The 15,285-nt window shown below is 40.7% G+C and overlaps 1 protein-coding gene across 1 annotated transcript in view; it reads right to left on the minus strand.

Moving 5' to 3' along the window:
* Nucleotides 1–15,285, minus strand: part of elfn2b (extracellular leucine-rich repeat and fibronectin type III domain containing 2b) — a 66,722-nt gene that overhangs the window by 29,788 nt on the left and 21,649 nt on the right. The window contains exon 2 of the mRNA XM_084370940.1: nucleotides 14,800–15,025. The gene's annotated coding sequence lies outside the window, so the exon portion shown is untranslated. The remainder of the gene's footprint in view (nucleotides 1–14,799; nucleotides 15,026–15,285) is intronic.

A 15,285-nucleotide genomic window follows, 5' to 3' on the forward strand; every position in this document is an offset into this window, starting at 1 on the left:
TTATATTCTCACTTCAGCTCCCCGCGCCTCCATTCCCACCACGCTCCATCCTTCCTCGACTTCCTCTCTTAACCTTGCCTCCCCCCCTTTAATTGATCGTCTCACCTGTCATTCTCTCACTATATCTCCGTCTCTTCATTCTTTACTCCGGGTGCTCCACTCTGAACCGGGTCTCATTAGTCTCCCACTTGAAAGCAGATTCTTTGTCTGATGCAAGCAGCCCAATGCGAGGCTTCTGCTAAAGAAAGGCACTTTAATCAAACTGGATTCTACCAGAGTGCAGAGTTAAACTTGAAGAAAGAAAATTTCAGGTAAGTCAATCAAAATTACACCCTGGGGGAGGTTTAAAACCTTGATAGTCCACAACAGCTTTAGAAAAAGGTTTGAATTTCAGGGGCCAGCATTGGGAAGCTAAACTCATGGCAATATGTTTACCTTTTCTCTCTTTCGCTGACGTTTCATTAGTAATTACACAAAATAAATGTTCTCCCTAAAGATCCAGTGTGTAGGATTTAGGAGGATCTTTTGGCAGAAATGTTTAATTATGTTTTCATTAGTGTATAATCACCTTAAACCAAGAATTCTTGCGTTGTTACCTTGAAATCAACCCTTTATGTTGCTACAGTAGCCCAGAATGGACAAACCAAACACTTACTCTAGAGAGGGCCTTCTGCCTTTTTAGTGGCCACCATACCAATAATATGATTTCCTGCTTTTTGAGCTTTTAAGCATGTAAACCTATTCTACTAACCCAAAATAAAATGATGGACCTGAAATGAGCATAATATGTCTCTTTGAATAATTTGAAAATGAAAACATCATGCAAATTAGTGATTATCTAATAAATACACAGAGTATATAAACACATTTGTGCAAAAGGGAGTTCTTTGATTACTCTGTGGAGATACAGAACACTTATCTGCACATATTGCATCTTGCTTGCTTGACAGACAGCACACAAAAGGTGTGACCTGGTGCCTGTGCGAGGGAAATAGCTATAGACAGGGAGAAGAGATGTCGAGATGAATGATTCAAAGATAAAATGTGAATGGGAGGTAGTTGAAGGCCGGGTGGCTGAAAACCAGACGGATGATTAAATGAATTAATCAAAAGACATATTCCTGAGTGCGACCCTCTCTTCTTCATATACATAGGGAGCAAAAGATCTTCATCTGCCTTGCATCACTAAGGTGACGAGGTCAGATGGTGAAAATGGGTCGCGGGTCGGAGGAGGAGGAGGTAGAACAGAAGCAGTGAAAGCAGTGCTGGATAAAAAGACACAATGAGAAAAAATATTTCAAGCAGAGTGAAAAAGAAGCGTGGGAAAGAGGGAAAGCTTTTGTGATTAGAAGGAAAAGTGCGAGAAGACAGAGAGCGCGAGTGCCTGAGAAAGTGAGAAAGTGATAAAGAGAAGGAGAAACAGCGAGGGAGGAGGAGAGACAGCGAGAGAGCACGAGATGACAAAGAACAATGTTGGAGAAAGTAAACAGCTGTTTTTGAGTCGACACTTGGAGACAGATAACAAAAGCAAGCCTCATTATAACTCCCATTGTCCCCTGGGCTGCTTTGGAAATTTTAGAAGCCGTCATCTTCAGTTTACCTGCTATACTCTCGCTCTAGCTCTCTCTGTCTCTATCGCTCTCTCACCTCTCTGACAGCTTGGCAGGGGTTAGACTATGCTCCCATAATTATGTCTGGATTTTTTTTTTTCTGTCTCTCTCTTTTCTAGCTGACACCCTCCAGCGAGCCACAGCAGGAGATCCAATTTAAAATGAGGGAATCAGTGGCTGTACCTTTCCTCAGAGCAGTAACAATGTCCAGCAGCCACTCTAGGTGGGATGATGTACATGGAGTTCAAGTAAACACAAGCTGGCGAGCTAGCACTTGTCTGTCTATCTATCTATCTATCTATCTATCTATGTATCTATCTACTTTTTCCTGTCCTCTCTCGAATTTTCTCTGTGGGCGACGGTAGAGCATTTCTCCGCCGCCATGGTACGAGCATGTAGGCATATCAGCATATGGCTTGTGATCATACAGAAACAGAAGCTGGTTGCAAGAACAATGGCTTCGGTTGTGAGAACAATGGTTTCATACACGTCTGACTGCAACGGTAATGAGCGCTGCCACGTTCTCACCGTTTTGTAAGCCAAGTGTGTCTCAGTTGCGCACACATGAGTTCCAAGTTTAGCAAAAGCACACAGTATAATGTCTTTAATTAAAGTGGCTGAATTTAACTACTTTCCAATGAGAAGTGTGCGTGTGCCCATAGGTTTCCCAGGGATTGAATTTAAATCAGATATTGTGTTGCACACCAGTGTCTCTCATAATGACATATGTCATAAAAAAAGAATAAAAAATTATTGAGGTTTAAACCTGCAATGAAAAATGAGTTGTCAACTATCAAATTAATCAACTGTTTTAAGACAAAACAGTTAAACTTCTCTGATTACAGCTTCTTAAATGGGAATATTTTCTTGTTACTTCACTGCTCTCTGACCGTAAACTAAATATCTTTGGGTTGTGGACAAAACAACACAATTGAGGACATCATTCAGGGTGCCATGTTCCAAAAAACAGCGAACGTGACACCTCAGATGCCCCTATGGTAGATGCCCTTTAGGGTGCCCTTCCAGTGGACAAAACATAGTCAAGTGCCCTCTCTTCACTATATACGACTTTCTGCATACTGGTGCCCCACTGCATACAGCTGATGCCCTTTTCATTTTTTTTTTTTGCCCCTGCCCCTTAAACATCCACCACTGGTTTGGATGGTATATTGTGTAACTAAACAAGCTGGCTGGAGGATAGCGTCCTGTTACCGTGGAGACGGCTGAAACCTTTTGCCAAAGCATTAATGAAGAACCTTGCTTCTTCTGTTGGCTAATAAATCCGACAGGGCTGCACGATGTCTGTTTCGATCCTGCTACTAACAAGCACAGTACAACATTGATGGTCTTCTTTTATACTGGTTTGATATGATAGGCTGTCACAATGAATTTAAGATTTTTTAAGAAGAGACATTTAAGAATTTGAGATAGTTATCATGACTATATTTTATGAAGTGTGGGCCTCAGAACTAGAACAACAAACAACTGCTTTGTCCCTCCATCTTTTTTCTTTCCTTGACTTGGGGTAAGTTTTTGAGTTGGACTGTCTTTGAAGCAACCTTTAGGCCTTTCCACCTATTTACCAACCCATACAGTGTGTAGTATGTGCTAAGTAGCTAACAGGTCGCTCTCATTCTAGGCTACCTAGATAATATAACCCTGACATGCTTCCCAGGTTTAAAATAACACAGGGCTAGGTCTCAGACGACACACTGTTCCTCATTTAGTGCTCCAGATTCATCTTCTTGGCAATGGATGTGTGTGTGGCGGTGGTGAAAGTCCGTGTTCGCGCGCGCGTGTGTGAGCATCTTAATTGAGACCCGGCCGTACACACAGCCACACAAATTATGGCCCAGTAATAACTTCCTGTAACTATTCTAAAAATACTGTGCATCCAAACTTTTTTTTAAATGGCACAGTTGCTTATTTGAGCAGACGGCTGCAGCAGAGAGCGGCATGAAAAGCAGCACGGAGCAAAAGGTTGGATGAAATACGGCGTCGCTTGGGAGCTGAACTCAAAATCAGTAAGTGGCACCTCAGTTCAGTTCTTCACAGAGCTCACCGCGCTCTTGTCAGCATCTGAGAATCTGGTATTTGTACGCCGAGCTGAGTCGCTTGTTTGTTTACTGAGCACATCAGTACAGCGGTCCTGAGTCTTTTATTATTTAAGATTCTGCAAGTATCAAGCGTAATCCTTCACAGAAATAATGTGAATAGACATTCACTAGTTCAAAGGAGTTTTTACTGTGCTCAGATAGGCTGCAATTTGTCTCATAGTCATCCTTTTGCAAGTTGTAGACTAAGCATGCAGTTTATTTGCGCAGATCAAATGGAATGAGATGAACAAAACGAATTACAGAACATCTGAGAGTGACGTCTGACTGCCACTCGTGTCATAAACAGGATGAAAAATCCTGGAGAACTGTGAGACTATAAGCAGTGCCTTCTGTTCAAACAGATGTCAGACACAAAGAAAGTCACTAAATTGTTGCTATAGCATCACTTCAATGTAATTTCACACGTATACAGTATGCAGTATAACACAACAATTGTCACAACACTGACACTGAATAAACAAGTTTGATGACTGTTGAGGCCTTTTTGCAGTGGTGGAAAAATAATCAAAGCCATACTTAAAGTTGCAACATCACACTGTTTCTAGACTAGTGGAGTTAAAAGTACATTATTTGCCTCTGAAATGTAGTGGAGTAGAAGTAGAAAGTAGCATAAAACAGAACTACTCAAGTAAAGGACATCAAAATTGTACTACTGAGTAAATGAACCTAGTTACTTTCCACCAATTCTTTTTTCAGATGAAAATTTGAAGCAGGGGTTTATCATCCAAGATGTTTCTAAACTGTAAGATAAAACTAGGTGAGTTATATCTTTCATTATTACACCAATGGATGTCAAATGACAGCACATGGTCTAGGAAGTATTAAAGGATACTAAAAGTGGCAGGAAATCAGCACACTCTATTCAAACGTTTAGATTCCCTCAGAGTTATCAGCGTTGGACCTCTCTCTAAACTGCCTTTTTATTACAGTAATAGTTTCAAGTAGCCTTAAAGTAGCCTCTCAGTCGATATCTTATTAATAGCCCCATTCTGATTAATTTCTATCAGGTTTCATATCAATCCATAGGGCAGGGAATTGACTCCTGCTCTCTTCGCTCGAAAACATATCATCCCTTTATTAGAAGACAGAAAATTGAGACTGTAGGAATTATAATAATACTTAACCTGTGTGTGCACAGAACAAAGAACAACAAAGAACAAAATACGTCAGATAGCCCCACAGCGGTAAACTGGCAGAAAAGACCAGCAGTTTTACGTTAATGACACCTTCTGAATTCTTGGATATTAGTGATACTGTAGATCGGCACTACACCTTTGACTGCACAGGTGCCCAAAGTGTCAGTGAAACCTCACTGAAACAGAAAAAGCTTGAACAACGAACCACAGAACATTTCTGATCCTTACAGTGGACTTAACTGTCACGGAAGCTGAACAGTCCTACAACAAAATCTATGTGAACAAGGAGTTATTGGACTGGAAGGATTACAGAACGGGCCAAACAGGCACAGGCCCAGGGGCCCACGGGGTCAGCTTCTGTTTGACGTGACTACAAATTTCTTGTTGGAAAGTCCATCAAACTACCACAAAGAAATGCAAAACTGACGTCAGTGACACAAAAAAAAAAAAATACAAAAAGACAGCAAAGAGATGGAAAACAACAACAAAGAGATGCAAAACGCCTACATAACAACAAAGACTATGAAGAAATGCAAAATGACGACAAAGAGATGCAAAACAACTACAAAGACATGAAAAACAACTACAAAAAGATGCAACACAACAGTAAAGAAATGCAAAACAACTACAAAGAGATGCAAAAACTACTACAAAGATATGCAAAACAACAACAAAGACTATGAAGAAATGCAAAATGACAACAAAGAGATGCAAAACAACTACAAAGACTATGAAGAAATGCAAAATGACAACAAAGAGATGAAAAACAACTACAAAAAGATGCAACACAACAGCAAGGAGATGGAAAACAACAACAAAGACTACAAATAAAAGCAAAAACGACTACAAAGAAATGCAAAATGACTACAAAGAGATCCAAACTGACTACTGAGAGATACACAACTACCACTGGTTTTTGCTCCAATGCCATGTATGGTGGGGTGGGGGTGGCTCTTATATGCCTGTGCCATGACCCCCCTCTCTCATGAGCCATCCAAGTATATGGTCATAATCTCCAAGCATACACACCCATCCCCCACAGACCTCCCTCTTTTTCTGAGAATAGTAAACATTACAGATTACATGGAAAGGTCATAGCGCTCATGAAATATATATACTAGATACACAGTAAAAATACACTCACACAAATACACTTCTCCCTGCTGCGAGGAGTATCCCCCCATGAAACAAGCACACTCCAAGAAAACCCCAAGCTGGGTGTGGATGCACAAAGTCACCATGGGAGAATAGTCTGAATGATGTTTCAGTCTTTCTTTGATCACATTTCTCAAAGACACTTCTTCCTCTGCCTCCACCCTTTGACTGTCAATCATTATATTTTTTTATCTTTTTTAGCTGAGCTGCTGTTGTTGCTTCTGGATTAGTTTGTTTTGCACACATACTGATCTGATTACAGCACTAGATGGGTCAGCTTATGCAACATGTATGGCTCCTCGCTGCATATGGGCCACGTCTCGTTCTCTCTGCTGTTTCTTCTCCTGTGTTCTCCCACTCGCTTGGTTTGTTGGATATCCCTACGGTGCATCAACAAGACCGCACTGTATTTAGTTAAAGGACCAGAGCAACGAGAACCACGTCGGTATACATATCTTTCCGGATGTTACCAAACTGGCCATGTACTTTAAGAACAACTTTGAAGGGGTTGTATAACTGCGTGTTGTTGTTTTTTATTACTAAATATGCAACCAATATCCAACAAACCACCTATCTTTCTATTAATGACTGGTAAGGGGCCTCTTTTCCCATTTCCTCTGTTAGTTAGAAAATGTTATGTTTTCATCTGGTGGAGAACAGGGTCTTGTGAATGTCAGCGTAGATTAGCACGGATAAAATGAGGCTCGTGTAACTCTCATGCTTTGCAATGTTCTCCACTTGTACCAACGCTATCAAAGCCACGATGTCTTTTCATGTCTCCTCTGTTCTGTTTTCTGTTTCCTTTCAATTGTCCCAATTGTTTCCTCCTCCCAATCTCTTCTCTTCTCTTCTCTTCTCTTCTCTTCTCTTCGCTTCTCTCCTCCCTGCATATATTTCCTGCGCGAGTAATCCAGAAGTTTGATAGTTGCTCAGATAGTTCCTGTATGTTGTAGGATATACTGTAACTTGAGAACCATATTGGACTGTCTTTGTCTTCTGCTGAAATATGACTGCAATTACAGTTATAATTGCGATTTCTCTTTGGTTTCTTTTTCTGTCACTGCTGGCACTGTAACACACACAAGGCACTGATAATTACTTCAAGGATGGAGCTTCATTAGCCAACAGACCTGGCAAGCGGATTAACACTTCAAAAGAGTGGAAAGGGAGAATGAGGGAGGATGTTGGGAGCCAGAAAAGCATGAGGTGATGTTAAAAAGATGAATTTAAGCAAGTGAAAGAGAATTAGGACGGAGCAAAACATGAAACATGACACACCATGAAAGAAAAGTATCACTCTCTTTCCAATTTCACTGAAACATCTTCAGCGCATGTTCGCCTCTGTGTCACTGGGCCTATCTAAGCATGTGTGCACCATACCGTCTGTTCTGTGGTTCTGAATGCACCCATGCAAGTAAAAGCACATCGCGGGACCGGGTGAAGTAACACAGAAACATCTATAAACACAGAGACGGACTGACAAATGGATTGAGAGGAACTGAGAGGGAAGCGACAAACAACATCCTGACAGATTTTCTTTTTCTTTTTCACCATTTTTCTGCGTGGCAGCTAGACTCAAAGCATAAGCTCGCTAACGGCGCAAACACTGAACCAAGGGAGGAGAGGTCCGGGTGACGTAACCTAATATGAGCAGGATTAGCAAATGCTAGACACAGCATACTGGCACACTGACTGCCACCGCAAAAAAAGGAGTAGGAGTGGCAGGAACACAGTGAGAGAGGGAAAGCGAGAGAGATGAGAAATATCGAAACTAAGTGTTTATTAGTTTATTTTTGTATGACCAGCAACTGTCTTTCACAGACAGATGGAGAGGAGTGAAAATATAGGCAGCCTATTAGCAAGAAAGCTAGAGAGACAGTAAAACAGGTGGCAGACAGAAGTACAGAGGTGTGAGTGTGGATAGGTGGATTTCACTGTCTTCGCTTCCTGCTCTATATCTCGTTCTCCTCCATCACTGCTGAATTTTAATCAAAGCTGAGACGTGCGTGTGTAAACTGAACGGTAGTGAATGAAAGACAAGACAGCCGAAGAAGACATAAAGTGGGAAAGTATTATACGCCTTGCATGCCATAATACAATATACAAAGTTTAACACGCACGTCATGATGCGTCTAATAATAACCAGATTACTCCTTCTTTTTCTTTGCACTTCTTTGTAGGTTTTATCCTCATGCGTCACGTTTTTGTTTGCACTTTCATGTCTTTGTCTTTTCCCACCCCTTTTGCCTGCTCACCCGTGTTTCATTTGCCCGTAACTCTTTGTATTTTCTCATCTGTTCCCAGTCTTGTTTTCCTACTCGTGTTTTACCTGCGTCGCAGCCCTTGTTCCTTATGTCTCCCTGATTTGTGTTTGTTTAGCTTTGCTCTCTTGTATTTCTTGCTTTGTTGCCTTCATTGCCTGCCTTTTGTTTTTGTGGATGTCAGAGTGAAACGAGACGGGATAAAGACAGAGACAAGAGGTGTAAACCAAAACATGACACATGAGGATGAAACCTACAAAATAAAACAGGAAATAAATAAACTGAAACACCAAACCATGACAGGGTGTGCAAAGCAAAGAAAGTGTTCTTGTAACCTCTGAATCAGGACTTGATTGACTGAAAATGATTGAAAATGATTAAAATGATTCTGACGGTTGGTTCCAACTTCTAACAATGTTTGTTAGCCAATAGTATAACGTCATATGGTATCTGTGTTTTTGTCAGCGATCAATAGTCTGCTAGTTGCCAGTTTGTGTGGGGAAAACAGTCAAAATTTTGCAAGCTAGCTTCAGCAATGTTAGCTTGGCAAACTGGCAACCACTTAAGGGGGCAAATGATTCGAACAACAGCAGCTGCGATGGAAGAGGTGCGATGGATCACCACATTTAGTGGCTGGATGTTTTCAGTAACACTTTTGAAACAGTAGAATTCTGCATATGAAAAATGGAGAAATATGAGTCACTCACCAATGAAGCAAATTAACTGGATATTAAAAGGTAATTAATGGGTGCCATTTGTTTCCCAGCTATCTGTAATGCAAGTTTACTGATGGCAATCAAATCTAAAGCGAGCTGCAGTAACTCTTAGCCATCATTAAAGTCGAGAAGTGCCCTCACAGGACATATTACAGCCACTTTGACGTCTGCGATAATGGTAAAAGCCAAGTAATAAAAGTTTTGGTGGATATCAGTCAAAATAAGCTCAGAACTCATCAGTAAAACATGTCACACTCTTGATGAGACTCAAGCTGTGAGGTAATTTAATGCTTCTTCCCTTCAGCCCTTCACTGGCAGCACCCACACAGACAAGACTCCAGACAACGCTGACACACACTCTCTCACACACAATGACTTTCCATTTATCACTTCCGGACTGCTCTGCACTCACACATAGTTGTCACACACACACAGATAGCCAGACACAAACATACACAAAGTCTCAGTTCTAGGCTGCCACCCAATCGATAATCCCATTATAGCTGAAAAGGCTCTTTTATTTGTTCTGATTGAGTTTGGGGGGAGGAGGAGGCACGGCTCATAATTAAAGCGGGATTTGTTAGATTGATGGTTAAATGGGATGGATCGGAATGTGAGCAGACACTTGGGCTGTGGCACACGAGACGACATTGCGATAAACTATCAGTCCCACAAAGACACCGGCTTACATTTTGACTCTCTGCTTGGTCGGTTCCTCTTTTACTCAACAGCACATGTACTGTCTTGAACTCACCTTGAATGTAGTGAAGACGTCTGTGCAGATTTGATTATTTGTTTGTGAGGGTACTGCGAAGAACTGCTTTCACTTTGCGGAAATTGGTTTCAGAGTGCATTTATAGGCTCCACGTGTAAGAAAGGACCACTTGTCAAAGGTTAGGCTGCTCCAAACAAATATACGGCAGCAGATCACTGGGGTAACCGCTAACTACTGCTCTCTGTACTTTTTGCTGTTGCTATCTCTGGCTGCAACTAGCTGCCATTAGCTAGTTATCTCCGTTAAGCAAGGCTCTGAATTTAAAAATCAACTTTCCTTTTTGTTTTTTTTAGTTTACTTTGATGACAATAAATACAGTGAGTAATGTGTGTTGCACTGTGTCGGCGTGCAACAGCTCCCTCATGCCTACGCTGCCTTTCACAATTCTGTGTCACGCTGTCATTGCCATTGTTTTAAGTATGGCGCCATGGGTTTGACGATGCAGTACACTAAACATACAACTACACTAAAAGCAAGCAGCTCATTTCAAAACATCAGCTAAGGCTCAACTAGTTCAGTCAGTCTGGTCAGTTTTCAGTGCAGGCAGATCAGTAAAGGTTGCAGTCATCATATGGATGAACTTCCTCAAAAAAGTTTATAGAATACAAGAGTTTCAGTTTTCTTCCTGTTTAAATAGGCAAACAGAAGCGACCACTAATGCCACATATCTCAAATATGGCCAAACACTGTAGCTTGATTGCTCTACAGTATTTAATGGTTTGGGATGGACCTTTCAGAATGTCACACCGTATTATGTGCCGAACTGTATATAACCTTTCCCCGTTGCTGGACGTTAAAGCTAAAGCTGGAAGGCACCATCTCATGACATAATACAGGTTTAATATGCATGTCAACATGTCCTTTCCATTTGTACAGACACCGCTGTTTCTGAAAAACATTTCCACCAATTCCCCTTAACAACTGGGAGGCCTGAAAAATCCAAAGCTCTTTTCCTGTCTCCTCAATTTCCTGCCTTGTTTGTGGAAAACGAGCACCTCTCTCCACAAAACAAAAGGACATAAAACATCTGACACATAAAGGCTGCAGCAGTCCAGGAGCACAGCCAACATGTGACTGGAAGCAGCCATATGCAAACACCTGAAGTGTTAACATCATTTAGCAATGCTGGTAATGTCTGTGAGAAGGGCAAAATTAATGTATCCCTAAATCTCATCAAGTAAGTCAATAATTGCCTCCCATAACAGCGCGTAACGGTTAATAGTTTCTGTTTTTTTAAACTGAGACAACATTACTGTCTGAATATTATCTCCTGAGCATGATTGGAATGATGTCAGCGCCTTTGGCTAACTGCAATCATCACTAAAAAAAAACAAAAAGAGTCTTGTTCTACATTCATCATGTCTCTTTATCACCCCCTGTATGTGGTAGCCTACTCATCCTGTAAAGATGTGGTTTGTATAATCACCAGATGTTGTTGGTTTGTGAATTTGGTTTCGACAAAAGGATCAGAACGTCCTGTTTGTGCTCCTGTCGGTCTCGGAAACAAAATAAAAGGCCCCTAGAGGACATTCTGCTTCTGTACCGGATTAGACCAAAGTGACTGATAAGTGACGGTGCCATCCCCAGAGCCTGAGTTTCACAAGTGGGCTAAAAAGCCTTTAAATATCACTGTGTAACTGTGTGACGAACCGTATACATTTCCACAGGGTCACAGTAACTGATTAAGCAGGTCACAGCTGATTTTATATGACGTAAATTCACATGGCATAACACATCATATTTACTCAGAGACGAACGAGAGAGACGGGGGGGAAGGTCTCATTTTCCACTTTACATCCATAATATATTCATATCTCAATTAGTAAAGCTGTTATTACTGCTGTGGCAGCTGTATCCCCCCTCCTCCAGTCTCTCCCACAGCTTCTCCCTCCCCAACTCAACATACAACTCCAGCTCTCAGATCATTAGCTGTTACTCAGAGATTTAACTCTGAAATTGTATCGCGTGTCCATACATGGCAGGTTAGGTCCTAGATACTTGTCCTAGATACTTGTCAGACCCCCTGACACTGTGCAAACCTCACAGACCTCTCAGGTTGGCTGAATCTGGATTAGTGGCTATTCCCAGACTGAGAACTAAATATGGTAAAGTTGCCTTCAAGGTTTGACAAATGTGGGACAAATTGCCTGAGGAGGTAACACTTGAGACAATGCCAACTACTTTTAAATCCACCCTTAAGACCTGTTGACCATTGCTTTTAATTATTCTTATTCTATATAAAACTTTTTGTTAGTTTCTCTTATATTGTTGTTTTGTGTGCTCTTTATTGTATTTACTTAGTCTGCTTTTGCAGTTTGCTTTTATTGTTTCATTCTAATTGTATTTCTGTGCCTTTTATTGTTTTCCTTCTTGTGATTTCGCCTGTGTAATCTGTAAAACACTCTGGGTTGCCTCAGGGTATGACATGTGCTATATAAATACATTTCCCTTCCCTTGTCTTCACTTGCCTTCTGTGTGGCTTTTGTGAAGTCACTGTCCTGTTACTTTCATTTTTGAGGGTTAACCTTGGTTCTTTCTTGTCCCCTTTCAATGACTGGGTGGTTTTGTCATGCCACAGCATAGACTAAGCGCACCAGCCCTTCAGCTAGTGACCCCTGCCTACAGCAGAGCTGGGGAAGGAGACTGCCAATGTCTTACATGTGATAAACACCGCCTTCAACCTTATTTGATTGATGTCCACGTTTGAGCCTTTCAGCAGAGAGCCTCAAATTCAAAGTGACTGGTGCTGCACGGAAGGAGTCATATGAGTTTATGTCCAGCACACACTTGAAGCCATGTCTGACATTGAGCAAAACGAATCGTTGTGTGCACATTATTATATTTCAGAAAAGTCCACTGCACAGCTGAACAGAAAAAAACAGGTGAGGGAGGCATTAGTTGAGTAAATATGATAAGCTTCAAATCACTCTGTTTGCCTCATTTATTGGTTGTAAATTAGCTCCACGGTGACATATTAAAGGTCAAATCTGTATTTCGGTATATTTTTTTGACTGTGAGTGGCACCGCTGAGTCTGTGAAAGTGATCTGAACAAAAAAACATATTTTGATTCAGAGATGGAAAGAGATAATTCAAATTCAACCCTGCAGGCATAATTGCTTCTTGCAATCCAAATTGCAAGACTAATTTAGATATAGTTACAATATTTATTGCACAGAGGAGACTATAGTAAATGAGCAGTTATATAAAACACCAAAGCGCATGCATATATTGCAAAAAGTCTACTGTTTGGCTGATATATTTATCCTTTACTGTATTTGCTGTGTTGGTTAATTATAGTCACAGTGTAGTGGATACAGTTTACCTGATTATAATTGTGTCAGCAGTGATGTAGCATCTTCCAGTTGGTTGTCACAGTTTCATAAACAATACACAACAAAGCTGTGTTCACCTCAGTGTTATACTTATTATACAGTGTGATGTATGGTATACAGTATTGTGATGCTCCTGAGCTGTGTGTTTCAGGAGTCAGATGTTACAAATACCATAGATTTACTCTTTTATTCTCTTTTGTCCAGGCTTTTTTTCGCTTTTATCACAAATGTTCAGCTACTGTATCAAATCAAACAATAGCTGACTGTGAATGAATTCTCCATTCTACAAAAACTGTAATAGGATCTACTTTCAACGTACAAGGGCGAGGATTTGAAGCATCAGTGATTGTATATACGTTACTCAGCCTTCAAAGACAGCCGCCGCCGGCTAAAAAGGTTTTGTTCTAAGTGTTTGATAACTTTTGAACCAATAATACTACACGTATGCTTTAAAAATTCATGTAAAGTGAAGTTTCTCAGCTTTACAGCGGAATCACAAACGTTGCATGCTCTGCAGCAGTGATTCATCAAGCAAACCCTCGTAGTTTCTGCCAATAACTGTTTTTGCTTTTTAAATTCTGGTAAATGTATCCATTCTCAGACAAAGCAAATGTAAGACTGGGACTAAAAATGAACCAGACTGAAACTTAAGGTTCTCCTGAATCAAATGATGTATGGCACTTGATACTGACAGATAGAATAGGGCAGCAAAAACAAAATAAATACAGGACAGTCATGTTCCCAAAAAGTGTTAAGCATCATCCTAAAATATTCATTTTTGTTTATCATATTGTTGGTTTTCTTCTTCTTTTTTTTTTTAATGGCACTGCTCATGCTCAAACGTGTAGTTTTTTGATACATTTGACAATGATTACATGTGTAACCTCCCTTCTTTTGTGATTCCTTATCGTCAGGAACACAGAGTCTGTTCCTGACAATAGCAATTAACATAATGACATATGATCACCACATATTCATGAATATGAAGGTGGATAAATCGAGCTTTCTTCTGCTTTAAATTCGTCACAGAGTAGTGAGATTTTGCTCCACACTAGCACAGTAGGCGGAGAGAGGACGGAGATGAAATAATTACAACAATTACTTCTTTTATCCCTTTACTTTCTTTATCCCTGCCCGACACACACAGCACACACTCACATATGCACACCCAGAAGGAATATAACAGCTGAGGTAAGTGAAGTACTGTCAGCACTAATGACAGTGTTGCCAGTAAAATACGTGCAATAAAAGCTTGGAAGATGGCATTATACACGCCAGTGAAGACACTGATTAATGCTTTCACCCCTTTGCTAAACGGTGTGCCACAAGCCTCGCGCATATTCACGCACATGCACTGAAGAAGCACTTGTGACACACACATGGAAACACACATTCGGCAAGAAAGATGAGGCTGCTGTTAAGCAAAGCACTTCAGTGAGGTTGTGTTGTTGCATACACGTATGATTATATAATTACCGGTATGTGCTTTGTGTATGTGTATTTGACACTGCAGGTACATAAAGGTCAGACATGCTGGTTGTATCCTCGGGAAAACACACAGTCACACACACACATGTGTGAATGAGTTACTGAAACACAGCCATTAGTCATACAGAGGAGTCCATGTTGGAAACACTGAACCTCAGCCCAGTACACAATAAGAAAGAAATTATCTTTGCAAAAAAGAACCTCCTACCTGATTCCTCTCGTCGTTGCCTCCTCACACTCCTCGGCTATCTTTAACAAGACACAAAAGTGCTCTCTGCTCAGCGCTGTGTATCCTTTATGAAGATTTTCTGGTGAACAGTTCTCCGAAGGTTGGCAGGCGGTTGAAGTTGTACAGAATAATAGTTTTCTTGCTCTTCTTGGACTCGCAACGGGTCTTCAGTGATTCTGCCAGGGAGACAAAACTGGGCCTGGAGCTGAAATAAAGGAGGAAAAAAAGAAAGATGCTTAAAGATGCAAAAATCCTGATGAATTTCACATTACTGGGTATCATGCAATAAAAAGAGATATAAACACATTGAAAACAATTAATTCAAACAAAACATTTCGAAATTATTGTACTTCAGCGCAAATTAGGTACTTGTCTTTATTTATTTAAATTTCATGCTACTTTAAACTTTTATTCTACAACATAGAGGCAGATCTCAAACCACTGCATTTGTCTGGCAGCCTTAAT

Source organism: Pagrus pagrus (assembly GCF_965226575.1).
Source record: "Pagrus pagrus genome assembly, chromosome: 13".
Taxonomy (NCBI): domain Eukaryota; kingdom Metazoa; phylum Chordata; class Actinopteri; order Spariformes; family Sparidae; genus Pagrus; species Pagrus pagrus.